A 27,550-nucleotide genomic window follows, 5' to 3' on the forward strand; every position below is an offset into this window, starting at 1 on the left:
TGGCGTTTTAATTAAGGAGCTAAATGTACTGCCACCGGCAAGGAGATTGATGGGGCCGACATACGCATCCTGTACGAATCGACGAATTATTATTTCATTTTGTTTCTGTCAACGGGTTAATGGATTAATCCTCTGGCGGGGACGTTTGATTAAGTAGCAGTAGTTGATTTTGTGAGAATTTGCCACCGAACGTCTTAAGTGACTTATTTTTACAAATAGGTTTCTGGGTAACATGTTGATGACAGATCGCTCTAGTAGTGGAATTGGATTCGAAGAAAAATATATATTACTGAAACTTTTGATCTCAAATTCTGATAATGTTTATGATTGTATTTTTAAATGTTGCAGGCAATTTGGACTTCGAATGATTCAAAAATCTCGATTACCATATCGTCATAGGCATTTTAGGTACATTTTAGTGTAGTTTCAGCCTTATACTTGCTTCTAGTAGTAGTCTATAAAGCAATTAGCGTTATTCCCTTAGCTTTCTTTTTCTTGGAACCCAGTAAAAATGTATCTACGAGAACTTACAAGATAATTTGACCGTATTACATAGGACATGTACCTATCCAGAAATAACAATTAACTAGAATTTAGTTACGGACGAAAGATAGTGTTTATCTACGCCCTTCCAATGTTTTCATTACATTTCGTTATACTATAGAACTATTAGGATAGTTTTAATTTACTTTCTGGGTTTCTCGTTACGATTATTTTAGCTTTTTAGCCATAGTTGTTGCAATTCACGAAGGCGAATGAGCTTTACATGTGTGGTGGCTCGCTACTGTTCGTTTATCAAAAGTTTTGATAAACATTAGGTACACTATCGTTATGTACATGTACATGTACACACACAAGTAAAACTCACTCGCCTTCGTGATTTGCAAGAACTCTACGCACTTAATTGATCTAATATTTACATAAAAGTTGGGGCAAAATGATGTGGGCGAAACTGCTGAAGCGAATAGATTATGATAGTTTAGACTGAAGCCAATTCATGTTAAATGTGTGGAAGAGACCTTTCAACAGTTTCAACATTTTGAAAGTGCTGAATCACGTATCATTCAGCTTACTTACTCACTGATGTCCGCCCACGACATAATTTTGCACCAACTAAGTAAAGAAAAAATATAGAGAAAAGCGCGATTTTTGTTTAGTAATTTTGGATCCTTACCTTGTACTGATACTCCACCGTCTTTTTTCACTATACGTTTTGGGGTACCTATTTGGTTACACGAATAGACATGATACAAACCAATCTAATAAATTGGTAGCCTTCCATCGAAGCGATCAAGTCGATAGCAATCATGACTCGACTTATTCTTTTGCTATGCCTAATGCATTCACAAATAAGTATGTTATTAGGTCGCAGACACCTTGCAAGGTCACCGTGTCCCAATTTTATCGTTATCATTTGAGTTTCAGTATGATATAATCTTATCTATAATTTTAGACGATAAATGATCGATAAAGGATGCGCGCATCCTAAGGTAGCAGAATAGCTAAATGCGCGTACTTGTACCATTTTAGTACATGCCAGCCTAGATGCGTCGTCGTTGTCATCGTTTCAGCCAAATGACGTCCACTGCTGGACAAAGGCCTCCTCCAAGGTTTTCCATAATGAACGGTCCTGCGTTGCCCGCATCCAGGCTCTTCCCGCGACCTTTACCAGATCGTCGGTCCACCTAGTAGGAGGCCTGCCCACGCTTCGTCTTCCAACCCGTGGTCGCCACTCGAGAACTTTCCTGCCCCAACGGCCATCGTCTCTACGAGCTATGTGCCCCGCCCACTGCCACTTGATTTTAGCAATTCTGCGAGCTATGTCTGTTACTTCGTTACTAGATGCGTGCCAAGATAATCTTATCGACGATTTTTGACGACAAATATATGGGCTTATCGTCCAAAGTCGATAAAAGAATATACGAATAGCTCTACGCGTTACCATAAGTGACATGCCAGCTTAGGAGGCGCGCCACTATATTATAATCTTATCGATGATTTTTGACGACAAATGTATGGGCTTATCGTCGAAAGTCGATAAAAGAATATACGAATAGCTATACGCGTTACCATATGTGACATACCAGCTTAGGAGGCGCGCCACTATATTATAATCTTATCGATGATTTTTGACGACAAATGTATGGGTTTATCGTGTAAAGTCAATAAAATCCCTTGATAAAACGACATACGCATCCTAAACTAGCAGAATAGCTAAACGCGTCTCTGTCAACGCGTCTAATCCAGAACCTCACTACCGCACTTAATTTGTCTTCGTCGCGATAGGGCAAATGTCCAGCAGTTCTTATGTATGGTTCATCTTGAGACGCCCTTTTAGTTAATGGAAAGGTGACCCAGTCCCGGCTTGGGTTAGTTAGGTAAACGAGTATAGGAAGATGTAGGATTTTCTTTACAAGCTGTGCCCGCGACTTCGTACGCGTGAATGTAGTTTGAATTGGGTATATTTCCAGCTTTTGCCAACATTTTTCTTTACCCCTTATTGCGGCTTAATGTTATATAGCCTTAAGTCTTCCTCGATAAATATTTTTTCAAATCGTACCAGTAGTTCCTGAGATTAACGCGTTCAACCAAACAAACTCTCAGCTTTATAATATTAGTAAAGATTATAGTAGGCAGATGAGTAATATTGTTAGTAGTGGGTGGTACCTTATTTCTGAGCAAAAAAATCTATTGACAGTCGATTACAGAAAAAAATATGTCCTGCAGTTACAACAGCAACAAATATTTTGTACTGTATGTACAATTTTTTTTTTGCAATCATGCATTAAGGTTCAGAAAACCATTCCAAATCCTTCAACAAAACCTGCATCACCAATACAAGCGCAGGCGATGCGGGCCATAACTCTTGCAGCAGGGCCGTGAAATATGACGTCACGAGCTACCCGGGATGACCTGCGGCGTTACTGGATACCCTGAGCTCTTGTGTGCACTATAGATGGATGGTCACAGATTTGCAAACTCGGATATGAATTTCCTATCCGTGCGATGTGGTGTGTACAGTGGGATCGTAGAAGAGAGGAAATATTATCGGAATCACAAACTCTAAAAGTTAGAAAATAAGTAAAGCATCAATTTTCCTGGTTAAAGTTGGACTCTCTTGAAAGAAACTTTTGGTTTCGATATGAAACAGTGCTAGAATAATAGTTTTAACTAAGTATATTTAACTAATTTTCCTTGATTAGCACTTTATTTCAAGATTGAATTGACCTCATTAACCGAAACCTACTACATTATGTTTCCGTGCTCCAAAGGGAATGTTAAGCAATGTCGATCCGATGCATAGGTCAAGAATTATAAAACAATCAATACCTAGCTATTACTTACTTATTACTATTTAATAATTACGTAGGTACGAGTAGGTGTAGCATACCAATATAAACCAAATATGAGATTTACTAAGGCTGGGTTGCACCATCTTACTTTAATATTGACAAACGTCAAATATCTGTCAAGCTCCATACAAATAACGACAGTTAACGTTAAAGTTACCGTTAAAGTTAGGTGGTGCAACTCTGCCTAAATCTGCCACGGTATATTGGGTCATGGAATATGCGAACATAGTGAAGCCTAGTCAATAGATGCGATCAGCGAAACCCTTCCATACAAAACTGATTGAGGCCCTGCCCTAAATTTTAGATAATACCGTAAAGGCATTTGGGGTAGAGATTATTAATTCAAACGCAATCAAAGGTTCTGATATGGAACGGAACTTGGTTCTTGAGCAAATTTTCAATATTCTGGGAAATAATCGATAGCCAAAATAAACAACTGTGCGCAGTTAAATTTATTGAAAGTTAAACCATGCATAATATATATATTTTTTTTTTAATTTTTTTTATGTGATAGGAGGCAAACGAGCAGACGGATCACCTGATGGTAAGCAATTGCCGTCGCCCATGTACACCCGCAACATCAGTGAAGTCACAAGTGCGCTGCCAACCTTTTAAATCCCATTCCCCCCCAATTTATTAAATATTAAAAAGCAAACATTTAAATTGATTAATTAAACATTTAAAAATAATATTAAGCTATTACCATACATTTATCCGCATTTTGAAATATGGTTTGCCTACGATAAGTAAGTAATTGCAAAATTGAACATTTATCTACAATATCACCGATTACTTCGATGTGTTTCGTCCATACTTAGATATACCTCAGTAAACGATAGGTTAAAGCTAACCTTTCAAGTCAAAATACTCTATCTGGACGTAGGTAACACCAAACTTATTATTTAGCTTTTTACTGACTCTTTTTGTATCGCTTAAAAAATTAGCAAATGTTTTGCTAAACAACATTCGCATTCCACGGAGAGTGGGTAGGGGATACGGATCCTACTTATTTGGCTATTCAGTCCCGCACGTAGAAAGTCCGCATTTGCAGCTTTTGCCGCATCCACTTTTCGCTAGGGATACCCTGGTTTTTCTGCCATTTATTTGTTGGTCTTATTTTGTTTCGCTCTGTCTGTACTTAAGTACTTTCCTAGTGAACTGAGTCCAGCCCGATTGTAAAATAGTTGGACTAATTTCGTTTAATCGACTTGAACTGAAACTATGGAAGAGACAAAAATTGGAAGAAAAATGCATCCTAAATGCAAACTACAAAATTTTTGAGTAAGGTAAGTACCTATTAGTAACCTAATTCTAACTTAAGCACCTACCTACATTTATTTATAAATAAAACATTTTTTACTCCATGGAAATGTGTGTTTTGAAGATAAATGTGATTTTTTAAATAAATTAAAGATATGAATAACAGAAATAAATAAGTACCTAATGTTACTATGTAAAATTATTACTTAACAAAAACTAAAACATTTTAGTTATCTTTGTTTTAACCGTTCTTATTTTGGGCTACTAATTAGCAGAAAGATTTAAACTCCGATTCTAATAAATCTTAACAATGTGAAATACAGAAAGGAACCATGCAACAATCAATAACACAGAACACTCTCAAAACTTTTTTGAACAGCGCCCTCTCTTGACAAAAGCATTTGCTACGATCATAACGCTTCTAAACGCATAGTGGCGCCGCTGAAATCTTGGGTGGTTCTAGTTTTGAAACAGTTCGGCTCGCTTTGAATAGATGGCGCTGTATGAGAGTCTCTTTGTTACTTTTATTTTGTATGCGAGTCTACCATTTTGTGAAATTCGTAGTTCACTTTAATTTTACTTTGAATGTTTTATTTTATTCAATGTATTAATAAATTATAAAAATAAAATATTTTATTGACTTAAATCTAATAAAAGTTTTGGTAGCTTTTTAAAGTAGGTAGGTACTTACCTAGGTAAAACAAGTTTTTTTAGAAATATTTTATAATATTCATTAGCTTTGTTAAATCTGTTCACCTGTTCGTTCATTTATGAAAGTTTAGTTTTCGCTCAGGTCCATCAAACCAGGAATGGTTTTAGGTTCAAATCTCACTAGAGATTAATTTCAGCAACAAGTAGGTAATTATAATACGTATGTCACTGTATAGTGTTTTCATTATTAACTTATTAATGTGAGTACCTAGGTATGTTTATCGTTTATGTAGTCGCCATTATAATGCAGAGTTTTCACGTTTTATAGGTAATAGGTATCAATCAATCTCCAAAAAAAAACTGTGAGACCACCACCATAAAACTTTCAAATATTTTATTTTCGTGCGCAAAACCGACAAAACTTACGATAGCAATCGCCAAACTATACTCCTGTGAAATACCCTCAGCACGATACAACAATTAGGGAATTAAATAACGTTCTGGGACTGGGTTTTTGTGAAACACCAATTACCTAAGCAGATAAGCTTGTCGTCGGCTTCCAGGAAATATGGCGGCGCTGTCGCGTGATAGTCGAGCCCGAAGGCTTATTATTGCAGTTATGAATTAATACTGGTAGAAGATAGCATGGTGGAGCGATTAACAATGTTGCTATAGACATTTTTAAATAACTGTAAACTTGGGTATCACAATATCAACGCATGAAGCACATGTAGTAAAGCCTTTTAGAGAGTAACGCCTGTATTCACAAACATTACTATGAGGTCTCACAGTGCGCGTGAACGCACAGTGTGACATACGGACCAATCAAAGAGCTCTATTCAACGCTATGCGTTCGATTTTCTGCTTCACTTAAGCAAGCATCGTTTGTAAATACGGGCGTAAGACATTTTCTTTAGTCATGTACGTGTATATTCTTCTCCTTACTTAGCTCTTATCTTGATTGTAGAATTCTCTTAAAACGCTGTGGAAAATATACTGCTTCGTTCGTTCGTTTTCAGCCAAATGACGTCCACTGCTGGACAAAGGCCTCCCCCAAGGTTTTCCACAATGAACGGTCCTGCGCTGCCCGCTCATAAGAAGGCTCAAGGTCACCCAAAGGGCGATGGAGCGGGCTATGCTCGGAGTTTCCCTGCGTGATCGAATCAGAAATGAGGAGATCCGCAGGAGAACCAAAGTAACCGACATAGCTCGCAGAATTGCTAAAATCAAGTGGCAGTGGGCGGGGCACATAGCTCGTAGAGACGATGGCCGTTGGGGCAGGAAAGTTCTCGAGATACTGCTTCATTTTGAACAAATTTTGTCATGCTATTCTAAAATAAATATTTCTGAAAAATACATGCCAACGCAAACGTTGCCCAGTCGTAATTGTTGTTGTTCGTAGTATTATTAGCCCAAAGCTGTATTTCATACACAGAAAGTATGCAACAAGCGAGCTCGTTAGTTTCAAAGGTGAAGTTCAAAATGTAATAGATAACAACTGCTGCCAGCAGTTTACCTCTCGGAATATTGAAAAAGTTTACAAAACATAAGTTCCTGGTACATATTGCTGGTCTAACCCACCAGACTAAGTTTACCGTGGTGCCAACGAAATTAAGCAATTACATGCAAACTCTGAAAACTTCATGAAACAGAAATACCAAACAGTATAAAGCAGTATACTGGTACTCCCTTATATTTGCAATTCAATGTCTCTAGGCAATTTAAATTTCTCCAAGTTCGGACTTAAATGAGTTTGAGAAAAATTACACGAGCAAATTTTCTAATAAGTTTATTACAGACTGATGAGTACTAAATTCAAAGTTAGGGCTGAAAATTTCGCGGAATGTAGAACTGGAAAAGCTTTTGCGAATTTTTACAGAAAAACCAGACAAACAATATAAAAACAGATAGGAGCGATGGATTAGCTAGCGACACGTTAGACGAAAAATTTTATTTTGGTCGAAAAAGTTGAGAATTATCGGATGTGCTCGCACTTCGTTCTCACGAACGTGCTACTCCGTGTGGACACTAGATATGGAAGCCAAAAAAAAATCCAGTAAATTTGCAAAGTGGCAATTTTTACCTCGCAAAATTTTGCATACAAAATATTCAGAGCGTGGACGTCGGGACAAAATGGAAGCGTGTAATATGATTTCAGTATTTACATTTTGCGTCGCGTCCACTCGGGGCGCCTACTCTATGTAAATGCCATTGCATGACGCATGGCGGTACCCTCAAATGAGATTGTAACGAGTGTACAACGTTTGTATAGTGAATACGTGATCCTATATTTTCCTATGGTACCACTGTTGGTACCACTTTACGGAAACACAATCGCCTCCACTATGATTTTGGTTCAACATTTTGTATTATTAAACCCGTATAATAAAATGACACATCTTCACCCAAGAATAGATCAGAACTGATACTCTTATGCCTCACAGAAAACTCTTTAATGGTTTGTTACTTTAGATGTAGTAACTCTACTCGTATTGCATTGGTATTAGACTGACGCCCGTATTCAGAAACATTACTATGAGGTCTCAAAGTGCGCGTGAACATCAATGAAAACCAATGGAATCTCATCCCAAAACCATACACTTCAGATCTAAAATGTTCTGGTTGCAACAACTGTCTTTCAGCTTGGGCTGTTTGTATTTCTATGACTTTTTCACGCCGGGCTAGTTTTGCCGAGCGTTATTTTGCAAATATTGCATTTCAAATATTCAGAGTGCGGGCGACAGTAGACACCAAAGCGCAACCAAAACATGGTTTTATTGTTACTTAAGGCAATGCAATGTAATAATACGCGCGTGCCGACGAGGCCGAGTGTGGGCTTCGATAAATAGCCACACCAGGATTAAATTGCGGAGAACAAAGATGATGTGGGGGTCGGCTGGTGACTCCAAACAACTCAAAAATACAGCTGCATAAAACGGAAACCACCAACCTGCGGATCAGGAGACGGAGACCAGGCTTCGAGGGTCGACCCGTCGATATTTCTTGCGGTTTTATTATTTCAATATATTCAACGGGCTTTTCACATTTGGCTCCATTTGACTGACGTTCCAAAGACAAACGAGTTTTTTTTTTTTTCTATAGAGGTTTTTCGCGTGACACTTAACATTGGCCACTTGGCTCCTGCGAAGGTGCTGGCCCCGAATCCGATAAACAGATCGGCGGGAAACCATCTCATGCAGCTAGATAATTTTGAGAGTTGGAGCCACCGAAGAAAAGGAAGATAAGAAATTTGGACATAGGCCCAACCACCATCTAATAATAATACCTACATATTGGTTACAAATAAAATACTGGGATTTTCGCATGTGAAATGTTTGTACTCGTACAACCTATCAAAGGTGTTAATTTTAACAATTTTTTGACAAAAAAAATCCTCGACTGAACTTCTAAGAATTTAGAAGGTTAAGTACAAAATAAAAAAATCGTTCATCCAAAAAGTTTACAATCATACCTACCTACTTGTATCTTTACTTTTTATTATCTTAGTAATTAAAATCCAAATCTTTCTAATTTCTCACCGTTTCTCCGCAAACCCACTCAATTCGTGAAACTTACTTTATCCTTATGATGTCAAAATCAATAAGTAATTTATTTAATTTTGAAACGCCAGCAGTTATACACCCATTTCTGTTTCCAAGATGCCGGGAGAACTGTTGAATCGACGTTCGAATCGCTAACTGAAAGTGCTTAGAGAAACAATAGCTTGTACTAATTGCGGTCCCTGGGGTGATCGGAACACGCTTACACGCACAGAACAACGCACGGAACGGAACAGGAACGTAGGTGTGGAACAAGGAACGTAGACGGAACGTTCGAAACGTAATCGATGTTAATGAACTTCCGTGAAGGCAATCAAGGTACAGGTTTGGAGTGAATTTGTTTAGGCTAGGTTTGGATTCGTGGAGGGCATAAATACGTGTACCTACGTCTTGGGACTACCATTGTTATTCCAAGAAATAGGGGACTGTACACGTTAAACAAATTCCTTGAACCAGTTAACCAGTGGCGGATTTACAAATTTGCCGCTAGTAGGCCACTCAATTTTTGCCGCCCCTACCTACTGACTTTTGAAATTCAATACGTTAGTTTAATCCCGTTATTAGTATGATTGTGAACTTAATGATATTTCTGTCAGTTACTAGATTATTATTGCAACCCGCTATGTAATGAAGAGTTTAATGTTGACCTAAAAACAGCAGTATGTACTAATCCTAAGGTGGGCAAAGGCATGACTTAAAAATACCTACACTATATGAACACAGACAAAATAATGAGTGGTCAGTAAACATTGTTTTTGGTAAATATTTTTTATTGGACTTAACAGTTTAAAAACAATACAAACAATTTCTATTAAAATATAACATGTTAACAATTCAGTTAATGGTGACAGACAATGAGAACAAATAAGTTTTACATTATTTTCTTGCGAGATTTTAAATTAGCAAAATCATTAAATAAATCGACGTATGAAATCTTTTTCGTAAGTTCTGACTCTATGCACAAAAGAGATAAAGCATTAATAGGCCAGAAGAATTAGATTTTAAATCGGAAATAATTCCCACAAAAGATTTTATTGCTTTAATGGCTTCATTGGTTGCCCATTAAGACTTTCCTAGGTTTTCGACTTCGACGGAGTTGTGCTTAAGTGGTGGGGGCCCCCCGAAAGGGGCGCTTTTTAGGATTTCCGGTTATACCGCGTAAAGGACTTACCCTATCGAAAATTGGTCTTCCTGACGGTTGAAGGGCATTTAATCTTGCATTAAATAAGACCAAATTCATATATTTCGGACAAACCGTTCTCGTGCAAATGTTCGGCAAAGTAGAAAATATGTGTATAATTAATGACCTTCTCCACGTCCAATGGCTCGTTACCCGTAGGCTCCCAAGCCTTGTAAAGGGTCGCCTTAACCAGCGTATCCCTGTCAAGGCTCACGAGTTGGATTCGCTTATCCTTATTCGTCCCAGCCGTTCCTTAAGTGCGGTTGCTGCACCTCTTCCTGGCACTCTCCTGAACGACTCTGTGTTACCTAATGTGGCTGCCCCTCTTCCTTGTACCCTCCTGTACGATTGCATTGCTTAGCCATATGCCTGGTCCAAGGTTCGACGCAACAAAATCAACTTCATACGCGAGAAAATAGTTTAAATACTATTTTCCGTGCTTGCAACATTTTTCTTTACTGCTTCGCCTCTATTAGTCGTAGAGTAATTGTATATCTATAGCCTTCCTCAATTTATGAGCTATTCAACACAAAAATAGTTATTTCAATCAAACTAGTAATTCTTGAGATTAGCGCGTTCAAACAAACAAACAAAAAACTCTTCAGCGTTTTAATATGAACTTGTTGTTATTGATTTTTGGCGTCGAACCTTAGACCAGGCATACGGCTAGGCAACGTAGTCCTGCAGGAGGATACAAGGAAGAGGGGCAGCCACAGTAGGTAACACAGAGTCGTTCAGGTGAGTGCCAGGAAGAGGTGCAGCAACCGCAGTTAAGGAACGGCTGGGACGAACAAGGATAGGCGCATCCAGCACGTAAGCCTTGATAGGGTTACACTGGTTGAGGCGCTCCTTTTCAAGACTTGGAAGCCTGCGGGTAATGAGCCATTGGACGTGGAGAGGGTCATTAATTATACACATATTTTCTACTTTGCCGAACATTTGCACGAGAACGGTTTGTTCAAAACTTATGAATTTGGTCTTATTTAATGCAGGATGAAATGCCCTTCAACCTTCAGGAAGACCACTTTTCGATAGGGTAAGTCCTTTACGCGGTATAACCGGAAAACCGAAAAAAAACCCCTTTTGGGGGCCCCCACTACTTCAGCACAACTCCGTCGAAGTCGAAAACCTAGGAGAGTCTTTATGGGCAACTAATGAAGCCATTAAAGCACTAAAATCTTTAGTAGTAATTATTTCCGATTTAATTTATTTTTGTGTTTAATTCTACTGGCCTAAAGTAGATCGTAGATAGTTTTTAACCCGTTTTAAGCAAGAAAAGCTTCTCACCTGAATGTGCACAGAGCCATGCGAAGTGCTATATCCAGTATAATTAGCTAAGAACTACTTAAAGGTAAACAGAAAGACCAAGGCTTGATAATACAGGGTGGCCCAGAAGAAAATTAACTTTTGAAAATTCAAGGAAACGAAAACTGTACCTACATTTTTATAGAACTTTAACTATTGCAATTTAAAGAAAATTTAATGCAATTTATTTTTAAATTTACCTTTATTAAATTACATCGCCCAGGAGATTTCCTTGACGCTTACAACATTCGATCAACATATATCAAAATCTTGGAATGCGTTCGTCAGAATTACTTTGAAACCTATTTTAAATTTTTTGCCGAATGCTCAGCTTCAGTTGCTGCATGGTTGTTGGATTATAAATGTATACTCTATTCTTAATGTAACACCACAAAATTAATTTTCTGGAGTGAGATCAGGGCTTCCTGGTGACCAGGAGATGTCACCCCTGCCTGAAATCATTTTTTTGTGGGAACATGTCTCTAACCATCTAAATGCTGTCAGTTGAAGTGTGACACGTAGCCCCATCTTGATGAAACTAAGTGCTCCGGTCATAACCTTGCAAATCTTGCAGCTTTGAAATCAAAAAGCTTTTCAGCCTACCAGTATAGAGCTCCCAAAATTAATCATCCTTTCAATGCAACAAACCAATTAAGCAGTGGTGAAATCTCACTGCCTCTAGGAAGCGCTAATCTCATTCCAGCAGACTTCTTTTTGTGAGGTTACCTTATGAGCAGAGTATACATACTCTAATAATCCAAAAACTCTGCAGCATTCAGCCATCCTGAATCCATTTTGAGGTAACTCTATCTAAGGGCTCCTGCACACGACGCTGCCACCGCGCCGCCCCCGCGCGCCGTCACCGCGCCGCCCCCGCGCGCCGTCACCGCGCCGCTACACTGTTCATACGCACCGAGTAAGCAGCGGCAGCGGTGTTCACGCGGCGCGTATAAACAGTGCAAAGGCGCGGCGACGGCGCGGCGGCGGCGTCGTGTGCATCAGCGCTTACGAAAGTTTTCCAAAATGTTGATGTATGTTGACCGAATGTTGTAAACGTCAAGGGAATCACATGTACGATAAAATTTATAAAAGATAGTAAATTTTAAAATAAATTGCACTAAATTTCCTTTAAATTGCAATAGCTTAAGTTCTACAAAAATGTACAGTTTTCGTTTCCTTGAATTTTCAAAAGTAAATTTTCTTCTGGGCTAGGTACCCTGTAAAACAATATACACGAAGTTGTGGAGAGATGGTGCTCGTGCTAGGCTCCGAAGATCCTGTGTTACTTAAGAGTTTTTTTATTTTATTTTTATTGAAACGCTATTGGAATATTTTAAAATTCATGATCACATAAGTACCTAAGTATATATTACAGTGCGTAAAGTGCGTTTATTAATCGATTATTTATATATGGATTGTGTAGGTATACGTATAATTATTATTTTTTACTGTAAAAAAAATTTGCTAAATTTGCCGCCCCTCTAAATCTGCCGCCCTAGGCACTGGCCTACTTGGCCTATTGGTAAATCCGCCACTGCAGTTAACGAAAACAAGGAGTTTGAATTATGTACGAAAAGCTAGCTTTTCGTTTTAATTTATTTTGTTTTCATTTGAAATCTTTCAGGTAATTATTGTAGACCATAGAAAAAAAGAATTTTGTCAATAGTGGGCATTTCCATCAAACTCTAGTCTACGGAGAAATGCGTTTTAAAGCTCTAGTGCTCTTTGCAATTGATGTCTAGTCCCATAATAGAATGTCACATACTTCTTTTAGCTTTTATGTTATAACCGTAAAATAACTTTTTAATGCAGCCGTTAACGCACATTGTTAACGCGAGTTGACTAAATAAACCTTCAACAGCAAAAAGTTGGTAATGCATTTCACCGTCCATTTGCTTTGTATTTACATTGAATTAACACAAAATAACAATTAAAACAAAAACAATTCGCTGGAACGGCATTAATTCTGCTTTAAATCATATGGCAGTGAGTGCCTCTGATATTAATTGGGTGGAAGAGCGTTATCGGCGTTATAGCAAATGTTTATAAACTTGTCCCACCATAAATAACGGACACTAAGCTGATTAGCATAAAACCAACTCAACATTCGCCGAATTACCCGAAATCTGTTAACAAATGGTAGCTTTGCATAATTGAATGAGTAAAACACAAACTCTGGCATATGGAGCGCGAATCCGGGAAAAATTCGTCCGCAACCGATTATGGTTGCATGTGTAATGTCAAATACATGTTAGACAAACACGCGTTTTAGTTTGGATAACAAATCACGGCGGGCATCTAAAAATTCAAACTTTTTTCTGTGATTTTTTTGGAATTTTACTAAATAAAGCTGTATCATGGCACCGCTATAATGTCCATGTTCTGAAAAGGTGATAAAAAAAACGTCGGAAATAAATAAGAGATGATTATTATCTAATCCTAGAGACTAGTAAGTATTATCTATCATTCTCATTTTGCATCTCTTGCATCAGGTCGAATATTTAATTAGTTTAGTTAGTTATTAGTTTAGTTCCTTAATTTAAAGACCTTAGACACAAAGTTAAAATAATGTTAAGATTTCTGAGCTCAATTATTATAAGATTGCATTGTATAATTCAAATGCCACTAAACTTGTCAAAAAGTAAATAAAAATATGAATTGTTGCCAGTTTCAGACTTAAGTCTTGCTTTCCAAAATTTTAAGCAAAAATAACGCCCGTATTCACACATACGTGGACGCACAGAGTGACACACGAACCAATCACAGAGCTCTATTCAACGCTGTGCGTTCGATTTTCTACTTCACTTAAGCAACCATTGTTTGTGAATGCGGGCGTAAGTAACGATTGCCCAGCCAATGTAGTCCGTGGTTTCGTTGTCACGACACTCGCGAGGGCTCCTCCGTGAACAATTTTCTGATAAGCATCTGACACGGCAGTGTTTACGTCTGACGTGCCATTTATATTTCCATTTGTCAAAGTGTGCGTTACGATTTGTGTCAGCCCTAATTATTGTAATGTACACTCGAATTAGGGTGTGCATTTGACATGGAAAGGAAGAAATAGAGAAAAGATAGCTTTCCGCCCGCGGCTTCGCTTGCGTGGAATTTTGTCTGTCACAGAAAAACTTTATCGCGCGCGTCCCTGTTTCAAAAACCGGGATAAAAACTATCCTATCTTCTTTACCAACGACTCAAACTATCTCTATGCCAAATTTCATAAAAATCGGTTCATTGGTTTAGGCGTGAAAGCAAGACAGACAGAGTTACTTTCGCATTTATAATATTATTATAGATATAGAAGTACCTATAGATAGCACGAATATGAAGAATTTGTTTTCGGCTGAAAAAAGTTCCTGATAAATATTTATTGTATTATGGTTTAGAAATTAGAGAAAAGACTAGAACCAAAATAGTACTTGTTTCAGACTAGATAATATCTAGTCTGAAATTCTAGATATTCTAAAAGGCAATATTAATTATCTAATATTATATTTGTTTGTTTGTTACAGATGTCGAGTGATGTCATAAAAGTTTCAAGATAGACAGGTAAGTCACCTTTCTATAAACTTATTTATTTAATTAATGCGTAATATAATATTTTAGGATAATAATTTGTATTTATGTGAAACATAATTATTAGTACGTAATTAAAATCAGATACTGAAACTTTAAAATTAAATTACGTAAGAAACATAATACATTTCGTTAACAAAACAACGTACCTAGTTTTTGGCATAAAATTAATGACATACAAATACAAACGCTAATGGCTCATATTTGTATTATTATTGTCAATTCAGAGCAAGCAGGCGGTATAATAATTATAATGAGCGTGAACTAATTATATTAATAACCATTTACGTACCAATACTCACAGGATGGAGGAGGCTGTAATTACTCCGCAACTGCTATTTATAATTCAGCGGGGTCCTACCACTGACTTCTTCTGAATATGTGTACATACATTATATATAGTTATGAAAAGGTCTATGCAAACAAGTTAGCACAGAGTTAATGGTTTTAACAATGTAAAAATGTATGTAAAATGCTAATGCCTCAAAATTCTATTAATTTGACCGCACTAATGTTCAATTTTCATGTACTCCAATTTGAAATAGGTATGTCGTGTTTCACTAGCCTTTAAACTTAGCCTAGGCGCAGCCCATCGATTTTTAGTTGGCCGATAGTTCGGCCCGATTCTAATTTGTATGAAGAATCGGCCGATACCAAATCGGTGTAAAGTGCACGCTTTCATAGGTACATCTCCCTACTGATTAACAGCCCGACCCAACTATCGGCCGACAAAAAACGGTGATCTGCGCCTAGGCTTAGGCTGGGTTGCACCATCTTACATTTACTACAGAAAACGTCAAAAGTCAGTCAAACACCATACAAAAACACTGGTTATAGTTATAGTTACAATTAAGTATTTAATTACTTGGGCTTAGTAGTTTTCCCGGTAATTATTTTCAAAACAATTTCAAATATCAAATCATTGACTGCTCTAAGGTTCTAAATTGCCACAAAAAGTCGTTTACGTGCATAAAAAGCATAAGAAAGAGAGCAAGAGAAATTCAGAAAGCTGAACATTTCAGACAAAAACCTCGTCGCCCAAGCTGCGACTAAAGCTCTAATACTCGTATACGCAATCTCGTGTGCCCCACTAAAGAGTCAGTGGTAGCCCCCTGAAGTACCTTGCACTCCGTTTAATCTAACCTGAGTTTAATTAACTACGAGACGCACAAACTGTAGGCTAATAACGACACTGCGGTCCAATAGATTTAAACAGCAACTTAAGTATAGGCCTGGTAGTTTAATTCATTTTAGTGTTATAGCGGTTTTATGACGATTATGAAATTGCTAATGCTTTAAGACCTTAAGCTCTCAAGTTCTCAACACGTCATGCGTTAGGCGCTCCTAATGGTTAACCTTTAGGTACGCAACTAAGTGATGGATTTTGATATTCAAATTTTAATTTTATTTGTCACTTTGCAACCATAACTTTAATAATATATGAGCTACGGACTTTTATTTGATAGTAGACTATTTTCATTATAGTTTTTTACGCCTTGAGCTGCCACTGCTGAACAAAGGCGTCCCCCAAAATTGTTATGAAAGGTTATGAAATATTTTTTAAATGTGAAATCATAACTCTACTTTAAATTATTTATTTCTGATAAGAACTTAATATCTATACATTATAAATATAAAACTATTAATAACCCTTTAAATACTTAATTTAGAACTATACTTCAAAAGGTTCGCCTCGGTAGGGCTCAATAAATATTAAACGTATGCGTGCCCTTCGCAGCGAGGGGATTTGACAGTTAACCCTCTTCCAAACCCTTAATTAGAGGCATATTACTAACACTAATAACTACCCATTGTTTTGGAGGGACCGGTACAGGCTAAGTATTAGTAGGACTCAAATAAAAACTCGAATAAATACAACGAAACGATTGAGAGTTAAACTAAAACAAAAAAAGGCGTTCACAATTGTCGTTAATATAACTTTTTTAACAACATAAAATATTATTTAATCACTCGTTCACACTGATAAAAATATTTTTTTAAAATCGGATACTAAGTAGGCAGTAGTTACGTAGAGGTGTTTTTTTTTTGTATTTTTGGGAGTAACTTCAAAGCGTAAATGTCGTTGAATTTCTCAGCAAAATACTGTATAGAGCCTGTGAAAATATTTAGTCGATCAACGATGAAATTAACGTGAAATTCAAAATTCTCTAGTACCGTACCGTACTCGTACCATACCATTGGTATAATGTTTCTTAAGCTTATGCCGTTTGAGATTTCACATCTTTGGCGGTATTGGGATTGCAAAGTAGACGGCGGATTTGAGACTGTATTTCAATGACCATAAAGAAATGTGAATACATCTTTCTGACGGACTAAAGCTTGTTGAAATATTTTTGCAATGCACTGCTTTCGTTACTTCGCCCTTTGAAATCCTAAAGAAGGTTTACGTCGACCGTTTGCAATGCGTATTTCGTTTGTGATTAGCTCTTGAATAAATTTTAAACTACCCGGAATATTCGTAGGTAAATAGATAATTTATTACTTAAAGGTCAAATAAAGCTTAAATAGGTATTAGAAAGTTCATAATCATCATCATTCAGCCTTAAGACATCTAAAGCTGCTATGTACAGATTCTATCAGCCTCAAATTAGTGTATCCCATATAAAGGTGTCAGTTTTAAATTTGATTCATTGGTTAGCAAAATTAATAGCCTTTTATCTGGTTGTCATACGATTATGACTTGTTATGAATGTGGCTCATAAAATAATTAATTTTTAGCCACAAAAAACCCAACACTCATAGAGAAGTGTGAGCCGCAGCCGGGCTTAATATTTAATTACGCCCCATAACTGACGTGATTGCATTTCCTGCAACTGACGTTACCGTTTATTATTTTGCCAATTTGAAACGATATTAAATTCTTAGAGCTAAAACGGGGTTGATCTGGAAAAATCATATTAAAAATTTTGATTGAGAAACATATTCGATTTATATTCTCGTGAAATAAACAGCGGTGTAACGAATTTTCATTTTATTGAGAAGGCTCACTGGTTGTTTAATTATAAAATGTAGTTTATGTACTCATATGTAGATTTAAAGACATTTGTAGTGCCTTAGTTTGCTGATAATGGTAGTGATGAATGAGGTTTTTCTCAGAGATATTTGATTGCAATACAGCAATTTCTTTGTGTGTATGTGACATTCATAATTCTAGATTCTATTCTAATCCTTTTGCTCAACTGGCATCCGCAGAATACCTACCAGTGGTCGTGACGTGCTCTCTGCCGTCACGGCTTATACTGAGCAGATGCCATTTTGGTGCATGTACCATACTGTTTGGTTTTGTTATATCTATTTGTTATTTTATTTTGTACTTGCATTGAATAAATACTTTTCTTTCTTTCTTTCTTTCTTTCTAATACAGTACGGGATTATTACATAAGACTAGGCCAAACTACAGTCCAATCCAATAAAATTCAAACCATAACGCATGGGGATGGAAAATTCTCTAACACTGCCTCAAATGGCATGACACCTTTAACATTTACCGTTATTACCCATATTATCGCCACTAATTATTACCAAGAAACCCTCGAAGTTATAAGTGACACCCATATAATGACAACGTATGGGTATAATAAACAGTTTTCGTAATAAATAATTCTCCAAAAAAACTGGTACGAAACTGTAATTTTCTCAAACATCACCCACACGAAACTCTCTAATATAATTGTTCAGTGTAATTATCAAACTGACACGGAGTTTCCACGTCAGCTGTTCACTTCGCCAAGTGAAATATCATTTCTTTTATTTAAGCGGCACTTGGATGACACCATTAGGGTTGCCACGTCTTAATGAAACTTGAGAATTTAGTTTAATGTCCTCATTGGGAACAGTGGTGACAATACGGATATTTCTACTGCCTCTACTTTAATTAAGCTCTTACCAATTTGCGCCATTGTCATTGCTATCAGCGATTAACATCTTACTGGCTAGTGGCGCCAACTGGTGAGAGCGAATACTTTTTAGTCACTTATGTAGGTATTTTATAGGTTATATGTATAAGTAGGTATTTACAGGCTATTGTGTAACGTCTTATGAAAATTGTGTCATAAGTATTTTCCATGAAAACTGTTTTTTATTCCGAGATAATAATAAAGGGTCGACACAATTTATTTTTTCTTTCAATCTAGTATCTAATAATAGCTATTTCAATCAATATAATAGGTACGCCTGAGGCAATGATATTTTTATTCTATTACAAAACGGAAAGCTAGTTGTATAAATGTTTTATTTTTACTTTGTGAAGGACTAGTGTATGAATTAAGATTCAGTAAAGTAACAGAATACTCAATGGAATGAAATGTTTTTAAAATGTAAGTACCTAAATAAAACTAAACTAAAATATTTTACTATTTAACATTTACTTTTGACAGCCCTAGTGAAGTCACACTTGTTGTCGCACTTCCATCGAGCAACTTTGAACATTTCGACGTTTATGGACCATCTGCCGCCTTACAATTGTACTCTTTGCCGCAATGCTTCTATCATTTTATTATTTTTCACCTCTGACGTCTTTTTCGGGGATATTTTTAGCCATTTTATTAGCATACTTAGATAAATTAAAACTTAATTTATTTCATCCACTGCTCACTTTTATTTAGCTTTTGAGTACGGTGACCGAGACACTGTTAATGTAAATACTTTTGCCAACTGAAAGGCCTAAGTTGGTTAGTAGAAAGAGGTCTACTAACCAATTTATGTTTTCTTTATTGAATTACTGTTTGCTAACTTGAAATAGATACATTATGAAATTTAGAGTACAAATAATTTAATAACGAGACAAAAAGGTTTCTATGTATTTTATTTTTGAGCTAGAATTAATTTTGCAGCGAGGTGTTTTAATATCAGTAGTACCTACCTGTTTTAAATTGAAAATAAATGTTTCTATTCATGGAATTGCAGCTACAGCTTCTGTAATACAGAACGTAACTGACTAATTTGAAATTTGACGCTTTGAATTAATACCGTCCATTTCCAACGCTTGCTCAGAGCGCTCATCTAGTGCTACAAACATTTGTTTCTCAGAACACCTCTAGATTTCTCCATTTCACTTAAATTAAATATGAAAAATCACTTAAATTAAATATGAAATGAAACAAAAGTGGTCTTTTTAACAAAAAAATTAAGAATCAAACATCTCCATATGACTTGGATATTCAAATTAAATTTTTGATAATCTTAGTTTAAGTTTCGGGTAGGTACTAAAATAATATAAGATTTACTATCTGTATCAGCTAATATTTTTCAATAACTGTACATAATATTTTGACTAATTTACAAATTGTAAAATCCATTTCCTTTAAAAATATTGCCTATCCTAATATAAAAATATTTTCTATCATTTTCTCAAACCTCTGAAACGTTCTTCAGTTTAGGTGAGATTAAATAAAATTAAACTTTCCAATTTTCATATCTCACGCCGTTTCATCCGTCCCAGCAGCAACACAAGCTTTCTACACGGCAATCCACTTACTTTAAACAAGTTTTCCAGATCAGAATATTTCATTAGGAACTAGAATTTCTTACGAACACTCAGGGAATTAATGTTATTAGGGCGCGAATTATATTTAGGTGGAGCGAGCGGTGTCGCCGCCGTGAACTAATTGCGTTTAGAGCGATAGAGCGCTCTGAGCGAGCGGCGCTAATGGACGGCATTAATTAATAGCGTCTCGTCAAATTCAACTCGAATATCTATTTCGCAATATCGAGACTGATACAGACGGTTTGTTGGCGCCGGTTTTTGTGCCTTCTCTTTGGACGAGATTTTAGATTTGATTTCATAGATTAATTTGAGTTATTATTAAAAAGGTTATGTAGGTTTTTTTAAGAATGTACACTGGACCGCAAAGAAAGAGAGTCGGTTAGAAAATCTGCTATGTATTTTTTTAAAGATCATTTCACTTAGCTGTATAAGATAACGAAAGGAGAAAATTATTAAAATATAAGTCATAGACGTCTGACCCACATGCTGCAATGCGTTTTCCGGTACGGGCTTCCATTCCACTCCAGAATCTGGCATCCATCCACATACACGGTTGACCGTCGACCTCATAAGGATAGCAGGAAGGTGCTAGATGCAGGCTGCTACCAAACGGGCGATGTGAAAACCATTAGGGGAGGCCTATGTTCAGCACTGGAAGTCCTGTGGCTAAAATGATGATGATGATGATGAGACGTCTGACCATGATTAGTTTCATAAAATATAAACTCCGGATACTTTACACCTTTTATTTGTTGATTCCAAAAATACATTTATTACAATTTACAACTAGGACTATATACGTAGGGATTTGAGGTCTTTACTGTGCCAATGCTACAACCCAATTCGCTCCTGTCCGGCGGCATGCCAGCGATCACGTCACTTCCCCTTCCATTTGTCAAAATCGATCAGCTCAAACGACTTATCGACGGCATGCCCCGGAAGTAGTCAAGTACAATATTTAATTAAAAATAATAGTTGATTTTTATTTCTACAATACTAAACTGTATACAATAAAAATTCTAGAATATTTACATTAAATAATAATCAAATATTAAATGTGGAATAATCGACTATAATACAGAATACATTTTAAAATCATTCTAATATCTGCAACATGTCCAGGAAGTAATCAAATAAAGTTCTTTAATTTAATAATGGATTTTTAGGTTTTACGTTACAAAACAATACCTAATCGTATAAAATACAATATAAATTCTAAAATCATTACATTCGGCCATCCGTCACCGTGATGCCTCCTGGCATTCACGTCTAATAAATATAAAAATCATTACATTCGGCCTGGTCTTAACGTCTAATAAAGTTATTCTAAAATCATTAATATTAATTTCAAAACTATACTTAATATTAATTTCGAATCATATAAAATATACAACTTTTGACAACTTGTAAATAAGTGCTATAATCATGTGCAAATTGTGTTAAGAAAGGGAAAAAGTGTTGTATTTACTGTACAGTAGAAAACTTAAAAACCTAGTCCAAGTAACTTAAGAACTATGCACACCCGGTTGGGTACAACAATCTATACATAATAACTTTTCTTAGATAATACCTATTATTACTTATATTAACTGGTATTGCCTACAGAGAGCATATTATGCCTACATAAAGAGCATACTGTTAATTATTTATTACTTTAGATACTTTCATCAGAATTATGATTTTTCCAAGGCCTCAACATGAATCTAAGCTCGAATTTTGTAGGCCGCATTTCACAAACGTAATAAGGTTTACCTTTTCTTTGGCAAAAATTGGAACACCAGCTATCCTAATGTAATGTTACCTAAAGTTTCTGTCACTTTACAGGGTCCAAAGAACTTGACACAAGCTTTGTACTTTTTGTTTTCAGTTCTATACACACAGTTCACAATACTTTTTAGAAAAATCGTCTACGACAGTGTGTATTATTATTTATTATTATTCTATTGTGTTACCGTCTATCGTCTTCGCAGAGGAATCTAAATAATTCATTATAGTGTAAAAACTGTATTTCAACTTTTTGTTTTAAACTTTCATTGTCACTATCATTATTATTACTGACGGGACTATTATTACGGGACGGAAACTCAAAATTAAGGTACATGTAGCAGTCCTGTCAGAAATAACAATTATTTCAACTTGTTTTTGTTTTTGTTTGATATTATCTTTAATATAAGCGCACTAACTTTTATGTTCTTTGAGCGGAACATAGTGATACTACCTACTGTAACATGTCACCATTTTACCTATAATTCATAATAAATAATTTTGTATTTTATTTGTATTTGAAACACTTTTTTTATAACCTTTCTGTACGCTTCCGACTACATAATTTTGATGAATATTACTACATTCTTGACCATCAGCAGGTTTTAAAATTTTCTAAATATTTCTGTATCCTCTATTTGAAGAGACAATAGCCAATTTTCCTTCCCTATGCTATAAAGCTCTATGACTAATTTGGTATTTCGACCCAGCGCACTATAGATCTGTAATCTAAATCGACATTTAATATCAAAAGAGTATTCCACCTGTCGGTAGCCGCTGTAGTGCTATTCGCTGAACTAAAGCTCTTCTTTTTTTGTGGTTTGGTTATGTCATTGTTCTAGCTATAAGAAATATTAGCTTGAAGTGTTATTTACTAGGAGACATGACTATTATGACTAACAACGACTTCATCTCCGCCATTGTGGATTCAAAAGACTTTGTAACATCCGGTACTCGGCCTCAGATTATTATGATCGCAATATTATATTCCTCGATCATAACAATCTCCTGATATATATTTTTTTATTTGAAACAAAAAGGGAACTGATTAAGGAGGGAATCGAACCCACGTAAAGATTTTGATCGAGAGGCGACGCTTATCGCCAGGCAATTTGAATTATTATCCCCGGTAAAACTAGAATAGTTCACCTGCATTTTCTATCGTACCGCTAGCAAGAACTTTCAAAACGTCTTCGTGGTTTTCAAAAATATTCTGTTTAAAATTAATTCTTCTGATCAGGACCTTAATAGAATGTTAGTTTAGGACTACTCTTCAAAATATATTTATATGCATAATGCAACTCATATTAAATGTCGCGTTAAGATCCGTGTTTCTTTATATTTCCTTAATTTTCTTCAAAACCATGAGAAATGGCAGTTCCGAGAAGTTACGACCATTTCTGTCAGTGGTCTGTATATGAATACATCATTGATTACTAACAATTCTATTACAACGTCAATACTATCAATATTCATGTTATATTAACTCTTTTTAAGGTAAGAATGATAACTGACCAAATCTCTTACAAATGGAGTATTATCAAAATGCTTCGCCAAACTAAGTACCTACATCAGTATCGGTTTTGCGTAAAAGAGTGCTCTCATTACAAAAATATTAAGTACGCGTTTATGGATTTTCCATTTACCAAAACAGTCATTCTATTTGAAGTTGAGTTCAGGGATTACATTGTCAAAACTGTTATTAAAAGAATAATTACGTAACTACTAAACGTATAAAATAATTTCAAAATACTTCAATAAAGAGTATTTTCGAACCTAAGCTGCTAACCTGCTTGCTTCTTCAGTATAATTTCAAAATACTTCAATAAAGAGTATTTTCGAACCTAAGCTGCTAACCTGCTTGCTTCTTCAGTAGAGCTCGAAGATGAGCCCCTTGCATTATTTTCTTGGAACTTCGCTCCATAAAAGACGGACGTGGTGACGCTTCCTTACTTGGATGACGAAGATAACTTCATACGCTTATCTCGCTTATTTCGTCGTCGGCTGACGGGCGTCCCCAGTGGTGTACCGGATTCATCTTCAGACGTCATTGTTCTCAACTGTGAAATAAAGTCCTCGACGGAATAAACTGTGTATGACAAGTATCAACTCAACATTTTCTGGGAATAAGAATAATAAGAATAAGAAATTTATTTATAATATTCATTACATGTCAAATTGTGAAATTGTCAATACAGATTATTAATTATAGTCAATTGCAGAATTGGGAGTTATGTTCAATGTTAATTTCATATTTAAAGCACGTTTAATTTATCTCCTATCCAAAATTAAATATTAAAATCTAGTAATCGACAATTATTGTATGCTCTTTGAGCAAAGCACGGTAATTCCACTGTTACATGTAACCATTTTACTTATGCTTCACAAATAAAGATTTTATGTTTGTATTTTTTTTATGCAACTTTCATACATAATCCTGTGACGACTGGTTGGCTCGCTTGACATACCCGCAAAATCCTACCGGAAGTCAGCAAGTACAACCAGTGCGTCTCCTAAAGGGGCATACATAGCCCAATGCCAGGTGGCTCGCTTGACATGCCAGCAAGCACACCTAGTGTGTCTACTAAACAGACATACATAGCCCTTCAACGCCAGGTGGCTCGCTTGACATGCCAGCAAGCACACCTAGTGAGTCTTATAACGGACATACTTAGCCCTTCAACGCCAGGTGGCTCGCTTGACTTGCCAGCAAGCACACCTAGCGAGTCTTCTAAACGGACATACTTAGCCCTTCAACGCCAGGTGGCTCGCTCGACTTGCCAGCAAGCACACCCAGTGTGTCTATCAAACGGACATACATAGCCCTTCACTGCCAGGTGGCTCGCTTGACATGCCAGCAAGCACACCTTGCGAGTCTTCTGGACATACTTAGCCCTTTAACGCAAGGTGGCTCGCCTGAAATGCCAGCAAGCACACCTAGTTAAGTGTGTCTACTTCATGACCTTTCAATACTAGGTGGGTAATATATTTATATTATAACTTCAATATCTATATTAATATCTATACTAAAATTATAAATGCGAAAGTAGCTCCGTCTACCAGTATCTGTCTGTCTGTCTTTGAGGCTTAAACCACTAAATCGATTTTGATGAATTTTGGCATAGAGATAGTTTGAGTCCCGGGTAAGGACGAAGGATCCCGGTTTTTAAAAACAGATACGCGCGTGATATTTTTTTTTTGTGACACAATATATAATTTTTTTGTGACATAATATAGTTAGTTTTATCATAAAAAAAGAAACTGGAAAGGCTAAAAGCTAGCTAGCTAAAATAAATAAATAAATGCAAACAATTACCAACTATGATCACACCGCTAACGCTTCATAATTTAAAAATCAAGGACACACTTGGCCCATCGGCACACTTGGCCGCTAAAACTTCATAATAAAAATCAAGGACACACCAGGCCCATCGGCATACTTGGCCGCTACTTGTCGTGGATCATACATAGCTCAACTGTATCCTACATAGCGTTTACAAATTTTATGTCTTTTCACCATACCTCGAGTGCTTATTGCAATAATAGCGTATAATAAAACTACACAAGTCTGTAGTCTGCATATAACTACAATAATTATGAACCTTATTTATCACTAGCACAAGCAGTCGTCGCATCGTAAAATCGAAGTTTTCTTTATTCGTATAGACTAATTAAAAGACAATGCCGGAAATTGGCGTCTTTTTTTATTCGCGCGGCCATCGACCAAACTTTGTTTTTTGATTACAAAATAGTGTAATAAACCAAACTTACTACGACATGTATACCTCTAAACTCAGTCTGAACTGAGTTACGAGCATTAGAAGTTTGATGATTTTCATACTAGATTTGCTTTTTTCGCGCAAAGTTTTGTAAGAAATTGCAACAAAATAGTGAGATTGTATGTGTAAACAAACAATACCATCCATTAAAGGCTCCAGACATCAGTATGGAGCAGAATCAGCGCAATAAAAAAATAGCGCAATATTTTGTTGCATTTTCTTACAAAACTTGCGCACAAAAAGCGAATCTAGTATGAACATCATCAAACTTCTAATACTCGTAACTCAGTTCAGACTGAGTTTAGAGGTATACATGCCATAGTAAGTTTGGTTTATTACACTATTTTGTAATCAAAAAACAAAGTTTGGTCGATGGCCGCGCGAAAAAAAAAAGACGCCACTTTCCATACAAAATCTGGCATTGCCATTTGTTTTTACAAATCGTCAAATGCTCTTAAGGAGCCTATACATGTCATTTTTTTTTTTATAACAGTGCTTCGAGACAAACATTCGGTAAGTGTTGAGAAGAAGCGTATCAAGGGTCAACAGTATCAAGGAGTAACCTTGACCAAATGAATAGTATGATAAATTAATTATACTCGACTTACGAGAATGATATTGGTAGTATTAAATTGGTCACATATTATTTCAGTAATTTGTGCTAGTATAACCTTGTCCTCAAGTCTTCAACAATATGAAGTTGTCTAACTTTGTATAAGTGATTGTAGGCGCATCTAGCCGTACGAGTGCTTTGTAGTCGCATTTTGATAAACTGAAGGGGCAACTAGCCAATTTACAATCGATATTATATTACGTTAAATTTTGCATAAATACTAAATTTATAAAGTTTTAGACTGCCTTAATTGGGGATTTTTAATAGGTACTATACGAACTAATATATAGGTACTTAGTCTTTGAATTATCTTCATCAGGACTTAGCACACTTAACTAGTCCTTAACGTTAATAAATACCGCCGACACACTAAATCGGTCTGTATAGCCATAGAACTAACATACTTCCTTTGAATTATCTCCATCAGGACATAGCACACTTAACTAGTCCTGCACGTTTATAAATGCCGACACACTTAATCGGTCATACAACTAACATACTAAGTCTTTGAATTATCTTCATCAGGACATAGCACACTTAACTAGTCCTTCACGTTAAATAAATTCCGACACACTTAATCGGACTGTATAGCATCAGGACATAGCACACTTAACTAGTCCTTCACGTTAAATAAATTCCGACACACTTAATCGGACTGTATGGCATCAGGACATAGCACACTTAACTAGTCCTTCACGTTAGTAAATTCCGACACACTTAATCGGACTGTATAGCATCAGGACATAGCACACTTAACTAGTCCTTCACGTTAAATAAATTCCGACACACTTAATCGGACTGTATAGTATCAGGACATAGCACACTTAACTAGTCCTTCACGTTAGTAAATTCCGACACACTTAATCGGACTGTATAGCATCAGGACATAGCACACTTAACTAGTCCTTCACGTTAAATAAATTCCGACACACTTAATCGGACTGTATAGCATCAGGACATAGCACACTTAACTAGTCCTTCACGTTAGTAAATTCCGACACACTTA

General features: G+C 36.3%; 1 protein-coding gene across 1 annotated transcript in view; it reads left to right on the forward strand.

Annotated features, from left to right (window-relative positions):
• LOC135078066 (semaphorin-2A-like) overlaps positions 1–27,550 on the forward strand; it is a 417,995-nt gene that overhangs the window by 134,421 nt on the left and 256,024 nt on the right. The window contains exon 2 of the mRNA XM_063972632.1: positions 14,819–14,855. The gene's annotated coding sequence lies outside the window, so the exon portion shown is untranslated. The remainder of the gene's footprint in view (positions 1–14,818; positions 14,856–27,550) is intronic.

Source organism: Ostrinia nubilalis, chromosome 14, assembly GCF_963855985.1.
Source record: "Ostrinia nubilalis chromosome 14, ilOstNubi1.1, whole genome shotgun sequence".
Lineage (NCBI taxonomy): Eukaryota > Metazoa > Arthropoda > Insecta > Lepidoptera > Crambidae > Ostrinia > Ostrinia nubilalis.